Below are 16,924 nucleotides of genomic sequence, written 5' to 3' on the forward strand. Positions count from 1 at the left end.
TTGGAAACTACTGGTCTAAAGCACAATTTTTGCATGACCCCTGAAAAATTACAGTGGACCCCCAATTTACTATACTGCATCTGTGGATTCCTCACCCTGAAATCTTATATGGAACCCAGTTGAGAACCCTTACTCTAGTGTGTCGAGATTCTGACATGGTATCATGTCTGGTCTCGCAGCACACTCCTCCGAAAACCCCCTTCTTCACGTGATAAGCGCCCTTCTTCGAGTTGTATTTATGGCTTGAGGAGACTGTTTCGTCTGTCTCAACAATCTTCTCTGGACCGCCTGTCTGATCAGGGTCGAGAAGCAAGTGTCCGCTGCACATATTTCACGAATGTAGCTGTCGTAATCAACAGCTGTACTGTGACTCATCCCCGGTTCTTCAACACAAACCGGACTGAAGTTAATTCCTTGACCCATGAGTGAAGGGAGAGAAGCAGTACAATCCAAAGAGGAAGGCTGCCACCTTCCAAGCAGGTATCTTTTCTGACAGACTCACACTCGTTGCATCCTTTTCAGGAGTACAATAAGTAAATTTTCTGGCAAAACACCATCTTGTTCATATAACGTCCTTTTAATTATAATTTTCTTCTTGGGTAACTTCCTTCTTTTGAAAGTGTGAAACCGGTCCAGGAAAACAAACACTTCAAAATAATGAAAACAGTAACTGAAGTATCCGAAAAGAAGAAGAAGTAAAAAACACAGGAGAAAAATGACAAAAATCAGGTGGTACAGGTTGACATTCAAAAACCCAGCAACCTCCCCGGACCTGAGGAGTGCTGGATTTTTTATGGTGATATATCCTGTATATATTTAACAGAAAATTACTGCCTGTACTGTGCTTTAAAGAAAGGAAATTAAACATTAAATGAATAGCAAATGAAAATGTTCACTAACTAAATAAAATAGTTCTACAGAATTTTAATCCTTACTGTACCCTCGAAAAGAAGCTAAATAGTAGACGGGCTGTCAAGATCATCATCCTCTTCTTCATCACTGACAGTGACAACATCCTCAGCAACAGGAACAGCTTCAACCCGTGGAGGAAATGTTGACAGCACATCTGGTTGACTTGATTGAAGTTGATGCCGCTTCTTCCTGCTTCCTAGCTATGTTCTTGAATATATCGTGCAGTGTCTGTTGCTTCATATACTTGGATCTTTCTCTAATAAGTTTATCTTTGTCTGCTGAACGTTCTTCACCACACACCGCACGAAACTGTAAGCCATGTCACGATTTGAAACGAAACAGCCAACCTTCTGAATATTCACACTTGTGTTGCAATCCCAGTTCTTCATGAAACACTTTGGCTGGTTCCTTTAATAAATCCCCAGAAATTTCCACACCTTCACTTACATGAAGATCAAACCAGGTTATGAGAACTTGGTCCAGTTCCAAACTTTTTCCTGCCGTCATTGACTTCCTAAGAAACATTTGCCTTTTTGATCCCCTGTCAGAAAAGAACTTTCACAGTTTGGTACTGTTAGCGAACAGTGGTCCCGGTGCGCGCATCCGCGCTAGCTAGTCGTAAGTAGTCGATCCTACAACGACTTTTTAACCCTAACCCTAATTTGTTTATAAAAATAATTTACTTATTTAAAAAAATTCTTTACTTTGCGTTTTATTTACTTTGTTCGAAAAATATTCTTTAATTTTCTTTGATATGTATTCAGCAAGTCGTTGTAGGATCGACAACTTACGACTAGCTCGTGCGGATGCGCGCACCGGGACCACTGTAGTACCTCAGTTTTTCTTTCTGTTTTTTAATATCCTTGTTGAAGATCTGATGCCGTATGTTTCACAAATGGTTCGCACAGACATACCGCTATTAAGTTTTTTCTTTAGCATTTCCATTTTCTCTGTGATCGACAATGCACGATGTTTACATTTTACGTCGCCCCTTTTCTTTGCTGGATCCATAATGGGACAAAACAGCAACAAATAAATGGTAAAATGAGAAGGAATGAGTGTCAAAACATAAACGGCGCCTTCAGCAAACAGTTGTGTGCCAACACGGTAAATTTGAAAATGCGCTCCGAAATTCATGCCGGAAATCTGAAGGAACCGGATTTTCGAGTGTCAACTGTACAAACGTTCAGAAAACGGGCACTTGAAGAAAAACAAAACGACATTCTTTCGATATAACTCGACAAAATCAAAATATTTCACTTCAGGTATTTCCCTGGAAGCTAATGAGTTCGATTCTGTTTTCTGCTTGGAAATTTGCGGATTTTACATAGACACATGAAACAGGTAATAACAAATATGCAAGGCTTTTCTTCTTCTTTAAGTTTAAAACGAGACATTGCTGGCATAATTTCGTTATATCTAAACTCCACAACCCATGGAAATACTTGAAGTGAAATGTTTTGATTTTGTCGAGTTATATCGAAAGAATGCCAAAAAAAATTTAAAAGAATTGAAAACTGAGATAGCGACAGAAGAGATCATAAATGAATAAAACAAAATCGGATTCAAAGTGAAAAATTACATCAATAAACTGAATTTGAAGACTTCACTTAATTTTAAAATGTCAAAATCTGTGGCATCCAGAGAAGAGGTCTGCGACCCGAAAACGGCGAAAATAAGAATGCTCTAACCTGGAGACGAAACCTCGGAGACAAGACAAGCAGCTTCGGCGCACACTACACCAGCCACTGGTCAGGAATTGGCATCCCTTTGAAATTCCCTCCACGCGTCCGATCAACGTTCGAAGACTTCTTGGAGGAGAGAGAGAGAGACGAACTCCGATGTAGCAGTTCTTCGACTCAGATGACTTTCGCTTCCGGTGATGACGTCACTTTTCGTCCGTTCCATCCTCATCCGTCTCTTGGCTCTTGAACAGAATCTGTGCTCAGGGTTCGGGGTCGATAAATTAAGCCGAGGTCGACTTTGCCTTTCATCCTTTCGGGGTCAATAAATTAAGTACCAGTTATGCACTGGGGTTGATGTAATCGACTTAATCTCTTTGTCTGTCCCCTCTATGTTTAGCCCCTTGTGGGCAATAAAGAAATAAGAATTTGTGCTCAGATCATCAAGAGCCAGAAAATATACCTCTTAGCATTCTCTCGGTACGGTAACGATGCTACCAGCCTGCATCCTGTCTGGAAACATTCCTATTAAGTTATAATAATAAATATGTAAATATTTAATTGAAAGGATATTAAATGAATACATTTCTATTTAATAATATTGGTTTCTCTAGTGATAATGAAGTATTTATAAGCCTGTTTTTTAATTGAATTTACCCTCACATTGTTTAGTCTCTGTTTTATTAATACGAGTTTAGGCACCTAAAAGCGAATGATCATCGAGATTAAAAACTGTTTAGCAATGCAGGATTCTATAAGATGTCGAAAATAAACGGGGGAAAAAAACGAAATTCCATTTTGTTACGGATAGCTATCCGAAAAGTCCCCCACTCCCCATTGTTACCTTTTCTAGAATTACTGTGTCTGAGACAAAGGAAATTACGATTCTGATAGAAATTTTGGTGAACTACCGTAGAATACTAAAATGATGTAGGAAAAAATGCCCTCCCAATCTTTTGTCCTTTTTCTTTACCATGAAGAAATAATATTCCGAAACATTGCGCCGAAAATATCTTAGGTACTACTTGAGAACAGTGGTCCCGGTACGCGCACTCGCGCATCTGCGCTGGCTAGTCATGACTAGTCGATCCTTACTTTGTATTTTTGTGTTATTTACTTTGTGCTTTTGTGTTTTATTTACTTTGTTTAACAAAATTTAATTACTTTGTGTATAAAATTTATTTATTTTGTGTTTTATTTTGCTAGGTAGTCGTAGGATCGACTAGTCACGACTAGCTAGCGCGAGTGCGCGCACTGGGACCACTGTTCACAAATAGTACCAATATATAGATTTAACCACTATAAATACACATTTCGGCAATCTTATTTCTATTACCTATATATTCTCTTTGATAAATTCGATCGACACGAGAGGAAGTTCTTTGCCGGAAACGGTTATGGTAGATGCTAAACGGAAGTAACAATATCTGGACAAACATTTATTATAATAAATATAGAAGGAAGTAGTATAAGTCAACAGCGTAATAGGAGAGGTTAGGAAGATAAAGGAGGAGGATGAAGTCATCATCGTTTAACGTCCGCTTTCCATGCTAGCATGGGTTGGACGATTTTGACTGAGGGCTGGCGAACCAGGCTCCAATCTTGATCTGGTAGTTTTCTACAGCTGGATGCCCTTCCTAACGCCAACCACTCCGAGAGTGTAGTGGGTGCTTTTTACGTGTCACCGGCACGGGACCAGAAAATATTATGGATCTTTTACTTTTGAACGGCAGTTTTCAACACAATTTCTAGTTAACTAAACACTTTTAAACTTCGTATACTGGTAGAATGTGTCAAAATAAAACATTTTTTCTCTTGGTTTTCTTGAGAAAAATGTAATTTGTAAGTTTAACGTAGTTTAATTTTTCGAATTTTAACCAATCCTATGCCCTCTATTGAGCTAAAATCATTTGCTGCATCTAAAACTGAGACAACATCCTGTCACTAACCCTAACCCTAAATTTTAGCCTTTTGTTTTTTTTTTTTCTTAATTGTTAAATTAATTTAATTAACTAGAAAACTGCCGTTCAAAAGGAAAAGATCCAATATTATGAATAAATTAAGAGTAGGCGCAGGAGTGGCTGTGTGGTAAGTAGCTTGCTAACCAACCACATGGTTCCGGGTTCAGTCCCACTGTGTGGCATCTTGGGCAAGTGTCTTCTGCTATAGCCCCAGGCCGACCAATGCCTTGTGAGTGGATTTGGTAGACGGAAACTGAAAGAAGCCTGTCGTATATATGTATGTATATATATGTGTGTCTGTGTTTGTCCCCCTAGCATTGCTTGACAACCAATGCTGGTGTGTTTACGTCCCCGTCACTTAGCGGTTCGGCAAAAGAGACTGATAGAATAAGTACTGGGCTTACAAAGAATAAGTCCCGGGGTCGATTTGCTCGACTAAAGGCGGTGCTCCAGCATGGCCGCAGTCAAATGACTGAAACAAGTAAAAGAGTAAAAGAGTAAAGAGAGTAGTTAAAAGGGATGTATTCGTTTTCGCTGCCAGCATCAATTCAGCACGAACTGATTTCATATTTAGTGTAATGATACCCTTTTAATGGCTAATGAATGACGTGGAAATAATTTTCACTATAAATCAATAGATACAGAGTTAAAAGCAATTTAGAACAAGACATGAAAAGTTTCTTAAAAATTTTAAAAAAGAAATCTCAAAAATCGCTTAAAGAAGAATTTTTTAAAGTTTAATAAATTTCGAAAAACCCACGAAGAAAATATTTCCAGATCAATTTACAAAATCTCAAAAGATACTCAGCTTCAGAGTTGAAATTCTTAACTCTAAAACTTGAATTTTTGAGATTCTGTGAATTGTTCTGGAAATATTGGATCTTTTATGTTTGGCTGCCAATTTTCAATTTCTATTTGAATTAATTTCATATGCAGTGTAATGATATACTTTTATATGCCAACCAATGCCATGAAAATCATTTTCGCCATAAACCAATCAATAAATAGTTATTGGCTATTATATTTTTTTAGGTAATTTTAGTCAATCATAAGCTACAGACACATTCATGCCTGTTTCTATAGTAACAAACCAAACATGACAACTCTTTTGTCTGCGAGAAAGCATGTGGTGATTAATGTGTTCCAGTCATTGAGATGGTCATCATATGTGCTAAAAATAGCAGCCAAATAGGCCTTAAATCACGCACCAGGGGAGGATGCGGGTTCGTACTTGCAAGAAAAGAGGGTTATACTCAAAAGAAAATTATGCAAAATGAAGAAGCATTTTGTGAGTACAAGAAAACGTGGTGGGAATTTGTGTTGGCGATGCTTACACAAAGGATGCTTGAATTTGTGTCAGTGAGGAAAAACAGGTGGTTTTAAGGTGTCAGCCTTCCTTTTAGGAATGTAGTGCTTCTCTCCCTTTACTCATGAATTAAGAAATTGACTTCAGTGTGGTTTTGTTTTGAAGAACTAGGGATGAGCCATTGCACAGCTGTTGATTACAGCAGCTATGTTATGGAAGTGTGTGTGTGGAGAACCTGCTCCATCATCCAGTTAAGGTTGCTGGTCCTGGGAAGATCGTTGAGATCAACAAAAGAGTCTTCTCCAGACGTAAGTACAACCGAGGAAGGGTCCTACCTGAGCAGTGTGTTGTGAGACCAGACAAGCTTATCTGTATGCAGTGCCATGTCGGAATTGTGACACACTGGAAGAATACACCTGCTTGGCATTGATACTGCTGCTTTTTCCCAACCAGGTGGGCCAATGGCACAACACAGTCAATGCTGATGACTGTTTTTAGTTAAAACTACAACCTTAAATCTGCTCAGAGTTACCTCACTTTGGTATTTCCTACCGAGAACAGCTAAAAACCTAGAAACATTGAGCCTGGGAATCCAGTAAATGACAGAGCTGGGCAGATATGGTGTTTTTACACCTTTTTACTATAAGAGAGAATTTTTCTTTGTGGCAAATACAATCAACTTGCCTTTGGAAGGTGAAATATGGCACAGACATCTTTTAACCTACATTATGCTTGTGACTGTATAGGTTTCTCAACTCTTTATTATTAACTTCTAAGGGGAAAAAAATGAATGCAATTTTTGTCATCAACTTACAAAGCTACACCAGAACTCAATTTTTTAAACAAGCTTGTCAAGAAAATCACTATAAGAGATGAAAGTAGAACTCATACTGATAAGAAGGGTTTAACACCACCTAAACCTGGTTTCAGTAGTGTTAAACACTACTTGTCAGGGCAAATACTGCTTTCATCTCTTCTTGAAATTTTCTTGACTAGCTAGTTTGCTTGTCGCAAGATCAGTGACTGTGTGTCACTTATTTTTCTTTACATTGTGAGTTGGAGTGAACTACTGCTATGTCTAGCGGATGAGTATCCATCACTGAGGATGACCATATGAAAGTCGAAACCATATGGCCTGATGGTCTTGAAGCTAAAATAGTAGGGAGTTCTTTCTCTACTTGCAATATACATGGAGTGCAAAGTGCACTGCATAACAACTGATAATTTGAACTCTATTCCAGAAAATCATCTCCATTCTTTTTGAGCAGATAAAAAAAATTTAGACGGAGCAAAATGAGTCAGCCACGATAAAGTAAATTTGCCTCTTCAGTTCTGGAGAACTTTGAAAACAAGCTCATGCGCATCAATATCCATCCTTGGACATCAGAAGGATTAGAAATGCAACAAAAATTTAAAATATCTAGGTCAAATGAAAGAGGATCATGGAAAAATGGCACATGCCGTAAAATTACAGAAACTTGACTAAATCTAAAAACTTGACATAAAATATTCTCTTTATCTTCTTCACAATCTACTGGAGTGGTTCTCTTCATGACATATTTACAAATCATGCATTTAAGAAGAAATTATTGAAATTAGTCGTTTCTCATTATGTCTAAGTTTAGACATCAATTTTTAAAAAGTAAAAATTATCAGATTAGACATTAGTGTGAAAAAATATTAACTTGGAATCCAACAGAGAAAGAAATATTGATTGTTAAACACCAAAAATTATCCAAATATTTCATTAGCAACCACAATTAAAACTGAGTCAAAGTTGAGGAAAATTTCTTGAGAAAAAAAAGTGTCATCTGACTAAGTTTCAGACTCTCACACTTTCAACAACTATGCAAACTAATTTTTACTCCCAAACATGATTCAATACTTACAATGTATTGATTTCAAACAGGTCCCTATAGAAGTGAGAAATCAGCAATTACACATTCTACCCCACCATCCTATACCTATTTCTTTACTACCCACAAGGGGCTAAACACAAAGGGGACAAACAAGGACAGACAAATGGATTAAGTCGATTACATCGACCGCAGTGCATAACTGGTACTTACTTAATTGACTCTCAAAGGATGAAAGGCAAAGTCGACCTCGGCGGAATTTGAACTCAGAACATAGTGGCAGACGAAATACGAATTTCTTTATTGCCCACCGGGGGCCAAACATAGATATGGACAGTACAACTGATGGGATCAGTGAATCGATATGATTTTACATAAATGTGACATCAAAAATAAAATACAATACATAAAAATCGAATGGAATACACAGTACAAAAACAATACAAATGAAGCGATGATCAAGTTACGCTCCGATCCCACAAGCCCCGATCTACCGCTGATACCTTTTTATTTTTCCTTTTTTTTTTTTTCCTCGTCTATTCACACGGTTCCTTGCACGCACAACACTCGTGCAACATACTTCCATCTCTTTTGGAACGTACACTCTGACAGACACCTCTTCTCCAGCCACAGTTTCCTTTTCAAATGAAAAGAAAAAAAGGATCGTAAATTGTCACCAGAGATAAAGTTGCCTGTCTTAATTCCTTTTATCCTAGTATTCCATACAGCCTCTTTTGCTATTGCTACAACCGTGAGAAAACAATTCTTACCTTCGTTCGTTAGAACTCCCGGTGGGTCAATTTTTATAATTGACTCAGTCGACAGCCGTACTCTTCCTTCGCCGGACAACAGATGTTCAGCATAAGCCCACATTTCAGTTATCTCCGGACACTGAACAATAGCGTGAGGACGGTTTCCCTGTCCCCACCGCATCTTGGACAGGTCGGCGACTGACGTTTACCATGTCTTGCGAGCTTATCCCAAACGGGCAAGGCACCTCTGTAGCATTGCCAGGTTAAGGACTTTTGGAAGTTGTCCAACGTTCTCAACCCGAATGTACGATGAAACAAGCTGTCCAGTTGAATAAATCCGAGACCTAGAGTCGACCCCAGGCCATCGTCGCATTCAGACTCTACCAACCCACTATATAAAATCCGTGTGGAACCCCCACCGCTGGCGTTGCCCGAGCGCCGGAACAGCAAGAAGGCCTCACGGCACTCTTTATGCCACTCACTCGACCTCGGTCTACGAGAACACCAGGCTTCCTGTTCGCAAAAACTCTTGAACTCAGGGAACATTTGTCTGGCCAGCGGAGACCACACCCGTTCACTATCCAGGAGAATCCAGAGGTGCCTCAACCTCAACGCATGTCTGCGCATCATTAACCAAGGCATCCCTAAACCTCCATTTAAAGGCTTTTGACAGCAGACAGAGCGTTTCACAAGTGGCGACCTGCCCTTCCACAAAAAGCGAAAGAGCTGTCTCTCCAACCTGATCAACCACGAATCCGGACAGGGCACGACAGTCAGGCGGTAGGTAATGACCGATGCGATAAACACATTGGCCACTTCCGCCCTCCCTTTCAGGGATAGCCACCGCCAAGACCAAGTCTTGACTACTGCAGCCACCCTGCTCAATACCTCCGTCCAGTTCTTCTCTATCTGGAGGCCTGGTCCAAACCAGACTCCCAGCAACTTAACCGGTCCCTCCGTCCAGCGCCTAACAACACTGTCTGAAGGCATCGACTTGCCAACCCAGGTGCCGAGCTGCAAGCCGACCGACTTTTCCCGGTTAATCTTTGCTCCTGCTACCTCCTCGTAAGCCTCAATAGTCTTACCTACTTCACGTAGGCGTACCACTGTGGTTACACTGATAGTGATATCATCCGCGAAAGCCGTAACAAACTCCTCTAGTCCTGGTTCTCTCGGGATGCCACTCAACCTTTGCAGTAATGGCTCGAGAGCCATCACATACAAAAGTGGTGAAAGCGGACATCCTTGACGAACCGAGCGTCTGATGCAGAACGGCTTCGAAAGGAAACCGTTCACCCGAACTATCGAGTCAATGTTGTGGTACAAAGCGATAAACCACCTGAGGAAGCCAAGGCCCAGGCCAAACCGCGCAAGTACAGTCGCTAGGTATCGATGGTCAACCCTATCAAAAGCTTTAGACTGGTCCAAATGCACCAATGCCCCACCTTTGCCAGATTTATTACCAAACCTCTCTATGGTATAGCGAATAAGATGGAGGGTATCCTGAATGGTTCTGCCTGGGATGGCACATGTCTGTGCCTCCCCGACTATACCATTCGCGACACGCGCCAACCTTTTTGCTAGAACCTTGGCCAAAATCTTCACTTCTGCGTTTAACAGAGTGATGGGCCTGAAATTCTCTAGAACGTCCCCCTTGTCCGGGTCCTTTCTGACCAACGTCACTACTCCCCGGCGCACAGATCTGGGGATAAACCCATTCTGTTTCCAGTTCGCGTACACGTCAGTCAGTAGTTGCCCGAACAAGTCTGGCATACATTTATACAGCTCGTACGGAAGACCATCAAGTCCCGGTGACTTACCCGCTTTACAATCGGCCAAAGCCTCCATCACCTCCTCAAGTGTGATTGGCCCTTCGCAAGACTCCGCATCCGACCTCGAGAGGCACGGCAGCCCGGTAAGAAAGTCCTCGAGGGCTCTCCCACCACCAGGACCGCCGTCACCCCCGAACAGCTGGGCGAAGTACTGCCGAAAGACCTCACACATTTTCTCGGGTTCGTTTATCAAGACACCATTTTGATTCGTCAAAGACCGAATAGAAGAACTATTTCCTTGCCGAGCTTCCACCACTCGGGCCCATCCAGCGGCTTTGATTCCTTCACTTCCCATTGCACGTAACTTAGCTCTGGTAATACTTCCCATGTGGTGGGCTTCAAGATGCTGTTTTAACTCCAGTCTTTTCACCCTCGCTTGGTCTGTATTACCAGTCCTCCAGGCTTCTTCTAGTTCCTTAACTAGACCATCTCCTATTTTACGTCCCTTCTTAGCTAAACTTATGCTAAACCTAATAGACTCATATTTGATGGCTCTTTTTAGGGCGTACCACCATTTGTTATTAATGATGGTACCTGTTAATGCCCTCTGTATTAACATCTTGATCCGCTTTCTGTACTCCTCAATCGCCAAAAGGGACGTATTGAGTTTCCAGTAGCCAGATCCCTGTCTATGCAACTTATCTACCGTCAGTTTACAGGTAACCATCTTGTGGTCACTGTAGCTGACTAGAAAAAACTGTGGACACTCAACTATGGACTTATCTTTTTCTCTAATTAAAATCCTATCTAGATATGTTCTGGTAGACCCGTCACTATTTGACCACGTCCACTGTGGAGTGTTCGGGTGCTCCAACCTATATGGATCTGCTAGCTGAAATTGACTTAGCAGATCCCGAAAGCCTGTGTTACATTTTCTGTTCATGTTCGAGTTTGAGCCAACACAATCTGTGTGTGCTGCACATATTGTATTAGAGTCTCCTAACACTACTAGTGAATGCGACGTGGCTAGGAACTTTCCTAGGCCATGAAAATATTCAGTTTGCGGGCCAATAATGTTTGGTGCATAAATAGCGACCAGCCTGATTGTCTTGCCACAACTGAATGTCAAGTCGAGAACGACCAGCCTGCCTTCTGGGTCAGAAAAAACCAACTTTTTCTCGGCTACCCGGTTTCTTTTTAGTAGGACCAACACCCCACCCCCACCTCCCGCCCGACTTGGAGAAACGTATTTCTCGTAGCCGTTCAGGAGGGGGAGCAGATCTCTTGGCCCCTTCACCGGGTTTCCGTTGCAACAATTACATCCAAATTTCTCGACCTGATGTCATTCAGAAAGCGTCCTTGCTTCCAGCTTGACAACAGGCCATGAACATTTAAAAAACCAATGTGAATAGCCATCACTTACCTGTTTAATTAGGATTGTCTGGTGGAGGGGGACCCTCCACCTTTTTTTTATCCAGGGTCGGAGGTGGACGGTCTTGGGAAATAGATTTGTCAAAATCCCGTCTCACCACCGACACAGAATTATCAGGTGGAGGGGGAATCTCCACCTTTTCCTTTTCTCGCGGGATCGGAGCTGGTAATCCATGAAATATCGACTTGTTAAAATCTAATCTCAATGAAGATACAGTCTTTCTGTACTTATTTTGTAGAATTCTATAAGTCTTATTTGAGACTTCATATATGTCGTAATTGATAAATTCCTCTGAAAGGTTATCAATTTTTTTTACAGTCTTTATGAGTTGAATGTCTCTCATGAGCTCAGTATCTTTAGTGTATACGGCTATTATGCCTTTTTCTTCTTTTTCTCTTCTGGCAGTCTTTTTGGTCGTTGTTCTGTAGTAGTCGCCGCTCTCGGCTGGGTTGCTGGTTGTATTTTTCTTTTGTTTGTTGTTTTTTTCTCATCTGTTTCTTCTTTATCTTCTTCCTCTTGTCTTTTTTCTCCTCTTCCTCCTCTTCTTCATTTTCCTTGCAGTTCCTTCGAATGTGGCCTAATTGACCACATAAAAAACATCGAGGTTTTCGGCCCTCAACAAACACCACGAGGTTCTCCTCCCCTACTCAATTGTCTCAGGAATTGTTTGAATTATTTTAGGGTCCGCTTGAATGAGAAGATTAATTGTTTTACCATCCCAGCGTGGGTTTTCCATAGCGGTAGCCTGGAGGAGAGTAATTTTTTCTACCTCTTTGATTAGGACTGCCGCCAACAACCACATAGGTTCGACCTCTGGCGGGACCCTTGTAATTTTTATTCGCGACGTCCTCATCCCCATATAATAGGTATTAACTCCACGTCGTTCGTTTTCAACGTTTCCACTGAGTTCTTGTGTGCTATTTCTTTATTGGTGAACCTTACTTCCACCGTTCCGAATGTTTTTCCTCTTCTCAGAAATACTACGTCGCCCAATATTGGCTTTAAGCACTTTTCTATTTTCTCTTCTGACATTCTTTCAATTTTTCTATTTTGTAGACAATATGTTTTGAAAATTATTGTTTTTTGCTTTTCTTCCTGTAATAACTTTTGCGGAGGTTCAATTTTCACACTGTTGTCATTTATTTCCATCATTTTGCTGTATTTCATAATTTCGCTTTTATTCGTCGACAGTATCTGAGTTCCACCCCCAGCAGCCAACGCAAAACTTTTTTTTCCATTTTTTGGTTCTATCTGGATGCTAGGCACATCAATTATTCTCTTCGACACAATGCCTTTGTTCTCTGGCAAAGTCGGAAACTCTTCTGGTGAAAGTTCTGACGAGCTCTCAGACACATCTCCAAAAATATCAAATATATTATCCTCTCTGCTATTCCTTCTTGTAGCGGGGGAAACCCCTATTTCCTTGTCTGTAGTTGGCTCCTCGCCGGACATGTATTTCCTCCTCTCAACAGGAGAAACAAGTATTCTGCTCCAACGGTAGGCTCCATGCTAGACGACATTCTTCCCCCCAAAGGGGGAATGAACAACGCGTGCTACCACAAGCACTAAGTGTTTTCAATTGAAAACTCCAACAGTTAAGTTATTCAACAGTTTAACAAGAAACAACAGTTGTTAACAATATTAACACCACGAAACAGCAATTCTTACTTCACGAACACATGTGCGGCAGACGAAATACGGCTAAGCATTTTGCCCGGCGTGCTAACGTTTCTGCCAGCTCACCACCATCCTATACCTTTAACAAAAACAGCTGGTGAAAATCAGTTTAAAAAATGTGCAGCTTTCATCATACATTGATCAAGTCAGTGAATTCTATGTTCAAGTCTTGGTTAGGTGTTCCAAATATAGAATAAGAGAAGAATATAAGAGAAAACCAACTTTATTTAGATTTCAAATTGTTATGAGAATATTCACAAAGATTGGTGCATTAAGAACCCTGGAATTTGAGATTTACAGTTGAAATGATGAAATGCTTGAGATAATGTGGCCCAAACCATTCCAGCAGTGACATCATCATTATCATTTAACGTCCATTTTCCATACTAGCATGGGTTGGACAATGGACATAGAAACATTGATGACAATAGTTCAAAGAGTATTCCATCAATTTTGTTTTTTTGGAAAGTTTAAGACCACAGTGACACTTGCAAATGAACTTTAAATTTCAGCATAAAGTCAAGAAGGAACCACACCCTAAATCAAATTCTAGATGTCACCAACAACAGAATTAGTCCATTGATGGAATAATTCTAAAAGACTAAAACAAGAATCTACATAAGAATGCCCATAACAAACATAAAGATTATATGCAATCCAGATATATCTATAATATGTATCATCATCGTTTAACGTCCATTTTTCATGCTGGCATGGGTTGGATGGTTTGACTGAGGACTAGCAAGCCAGGAGGCCGCACCAGGCCCCAATCTGATCTGACAATGTTTCGACAGCTGGATGCCTTTCCTAAAGCCAACCACTCAGAGTGTAGGGAGTGCTTTTTATGTGCCACCGACTCAGGAGCCAGTCTGGTGGGCCTGGCATCGATCATGTTCGAATAGTGCTTTTTACGTGCCTCTGGAATGGGAGCCAGTCAGGGGGCACTGGCCGCAATTTTGGTTTTTCTTGACTCAATAGGCCATCTTAAGCATATTATATCGCCCGACACATCAAGAGTATTCTTAAATGGGTCGGACATGCAACACTGGCATCGGCCATGACTACAAATTCACTTTAGTTGCCGGATCTTCTCAATCACAGCATATCTCCAAAGGTCTTGGTCTCTTATCATTGCCTCCGTAAGGCTCAATGTTCAAAGGTCATGCTTCACCACCTCATTCCATGTTTTCCTGGGTCTATCTCTTCCACAGTTAGGGTGGCACTTCTTCACACAGCTGTCCTCATCCATATGTAACACATGGCCATACCAGTGAAGTCATCTCTCTTGCACATTACATTTGATGCTTCTTATGTCCAACTTTTCTTTCAAGGCATACTCTATCGAGTATGCACACTGACATTACACAACCAGCAGATCATAGTAGCTTCATTTCTTTCAAGCCTACACATGTCCTCAGCAGTCATGGCCCATGTGTCACTGCTGTGTAGCATGGCAGTTTGCACACATACATCATATAGTCTACCTTTCGTCCTGAGTGAGCAAGAAGCCTTTAGTTGCCAGCAGAATTAGAAGCTACCTGAACTTTACCCAGGCTATTCTTATTCTAACCGCTGCTCTCTCAGAGCAACCGCCCCCACTACAGACCTGGTCGCCTATGTAGCAGAAGCTATCAACTACTTTTAGTTTTTCACCTTGGCATGTGATGGAATCTATTTTCTGTGCATCTTCAGTATTTATTGTCCCTGTGCATCTGCCACACACAAAAATTATCTTCCTGGTTAACCCTCCTTTGATATTGCTGCACGTTTTATGTGTCCATATCTTATACCGGGTGCATCGTATGGAGTTTCCACCCAAGCCTTTTCTACAGATCAAGCAGGGCCATCTACCTGAAGTGGTATGTGATTTGTCAGCTATCCTACTTACTAAGACTTTGGTTTTTGCTACAATAACCCTAAGGCCCTTCAATTTTTTACCTTGCTTCCACACCCTAAACTTCATCTCTAGTTCTGGCAATGACTTGGCTATTAGAGCAAGGTCATCAGCATAGAGGAGCTCCCAGGGGCAGCCTGTCTTGAATTCCTCTGTAACTACATGGAAAGCTATGATAAATAAAAGGGGGCTGAGGACTGAACCTTGGTGAACCCCTAACTAAGCCCAATTCTTCTCTATACTTGTTGCCAACTCTCACCTTATTGACAGCATCTCTGTAAATGGCTTGTACAGCTCTCACTAACCACTCATCTATCCCTAGTTTCCGCATTGACCACCAAATAAGGGACCAAGGGACCCTGTCAAAGGCTTTCTCTAAGTCAACAAGAACCAAGTACAGAGGTTTATCTTTGCCTTACCAGAAATATAGCATCAGTGGTACCTCTATCTGGCACAAAACCAAACTGCATCCCATCAAGGCTACCTCTCTCCCTAATTAGTTGGGCTATGACCCTCTCTGTAACTTTCATCACCTGATCCAATAATTCGAAAGCCCTGTAGTTATTTCTATCTAAAGCACCACCTTTACCTTTGTAGCAGTTGACAATGGTGCTGGTACACCAGTCACTGGGTAGGACTCCTTCATGAATTACCTGATCCTATAATATTGGGTTGCCAAGTTCGTTTGTTTAGCTCTTTCCAATGCCATCAAATACATCTCATTATCCTGAGTGGATGCAACAACTGTGGCTTCTTACTTCAACGTGTTGTTTGATTCAGTCCTTTTTTTCCCTCTGCATCATATCGATGTAAACACACCCCTTTTCATTGCTGGTGACAATGCAGTAAAGAAATTCCAGTCTGTGTTCATGAGCAACCTGGCAGTGAGAAAGGAGCACTGGAGTTTACCTCTTTTGTTCACAGTATGCATGGCATTCATGCACCAAGCCACCTTACCCATCAAGAGGCGACAGACAACAGTATCAGGAGACCATCCCATCAGCTTGGTCAATCCCCTGAGTGGATTGGCACGGATCCTCAAGGATGAGCTCATTCAATCAATTCTCATTTGAATTAAATATGTCGGCCAGAACACAAATGGCTTTTGTGGTTGGATTTCCCCCTCTTTGAAGGCTGGAAACTATTTCTGTGAAGTTCTTTCAGTAATGGTGTCTTTCCAGTACACAGCAAAAATGTCTCCAACGGCTCTGCATCAGCTCGGAGTCTTAATTGAATGCAAATAAAAGTAGATATTAAAAACACTCGTTTTTTTTTTTCTTTCTAATTAGCATTTCATCATCATATGATGGAATACCAATTAAGATGATGGAACTGGCATTCCCTCATCATCCGAAAAGAGATAGAATTTTGTTCAAACTTGGAAAATAATAAACGAAAATTGTACAGGAAGAAAAGAGCTACAAATAAACAAGAAAACATTATGATAAGAATATTTTTCATGTTAATTGAAAGGATACGGGAAAGAAAGGAACAAATTTATTCATCAGCTTAATAGTATAAGGAAATACTGTACTTTATTTGTTTCTTTTCCTTATTATTTAGGGCCACAATTGTTTATCAATGCAAACAATAAGAGATTTTTTAGTCTCCCACCCATCACAGTCACAAATATCAGAATGAAGTTCTTTCTCTCATGTAAGCTTACAGATGTGAATAGCT

The 16,924-nt window shown here is 40.9% G+C and overlaps 2 protein-coding genes across 5 annotated transcripts in view; both read right to left on the minus strand.

The window, feature by feature from the left end:
• LOC115218337 (zinc finger protein 271-like) overlaps nt 1–3,633 on the minus strand; it is a 38,354-nt gene extending 34,721 nt beyond the window's left edge. The window contains exon 1 of the mRNA XM_036508524.1: nt 2,617–3,633. The gene's annotated coding sequence lies outside the window, so the exon portion shown is untranslated. The remainder of the gene's footprint in view (nt 1–2,616) is intronic.
• LOC115218564 (zinc finger protein 62-like) overlaps nt 1–16,924 on the minus strand; it is a 28,731-nt gene that overhangs the window by 3,699 nt on the left and 8,108 nt on the right. The window lies entirely within an intron of this gene.

This window comes from Octopus sinensis, linkage group LG13, assembly GCF_006345805.1.
Source record: "Octopus sinensis linkage group LG13, ASM634580v1, whole genome shotgun sequence".
Lineage (NCBI taxonomy): Eukaryota > Metazoa > Mollusca > Cephalopoda > Octopoda > Octopodidae > Octopus > Octopus sinensis.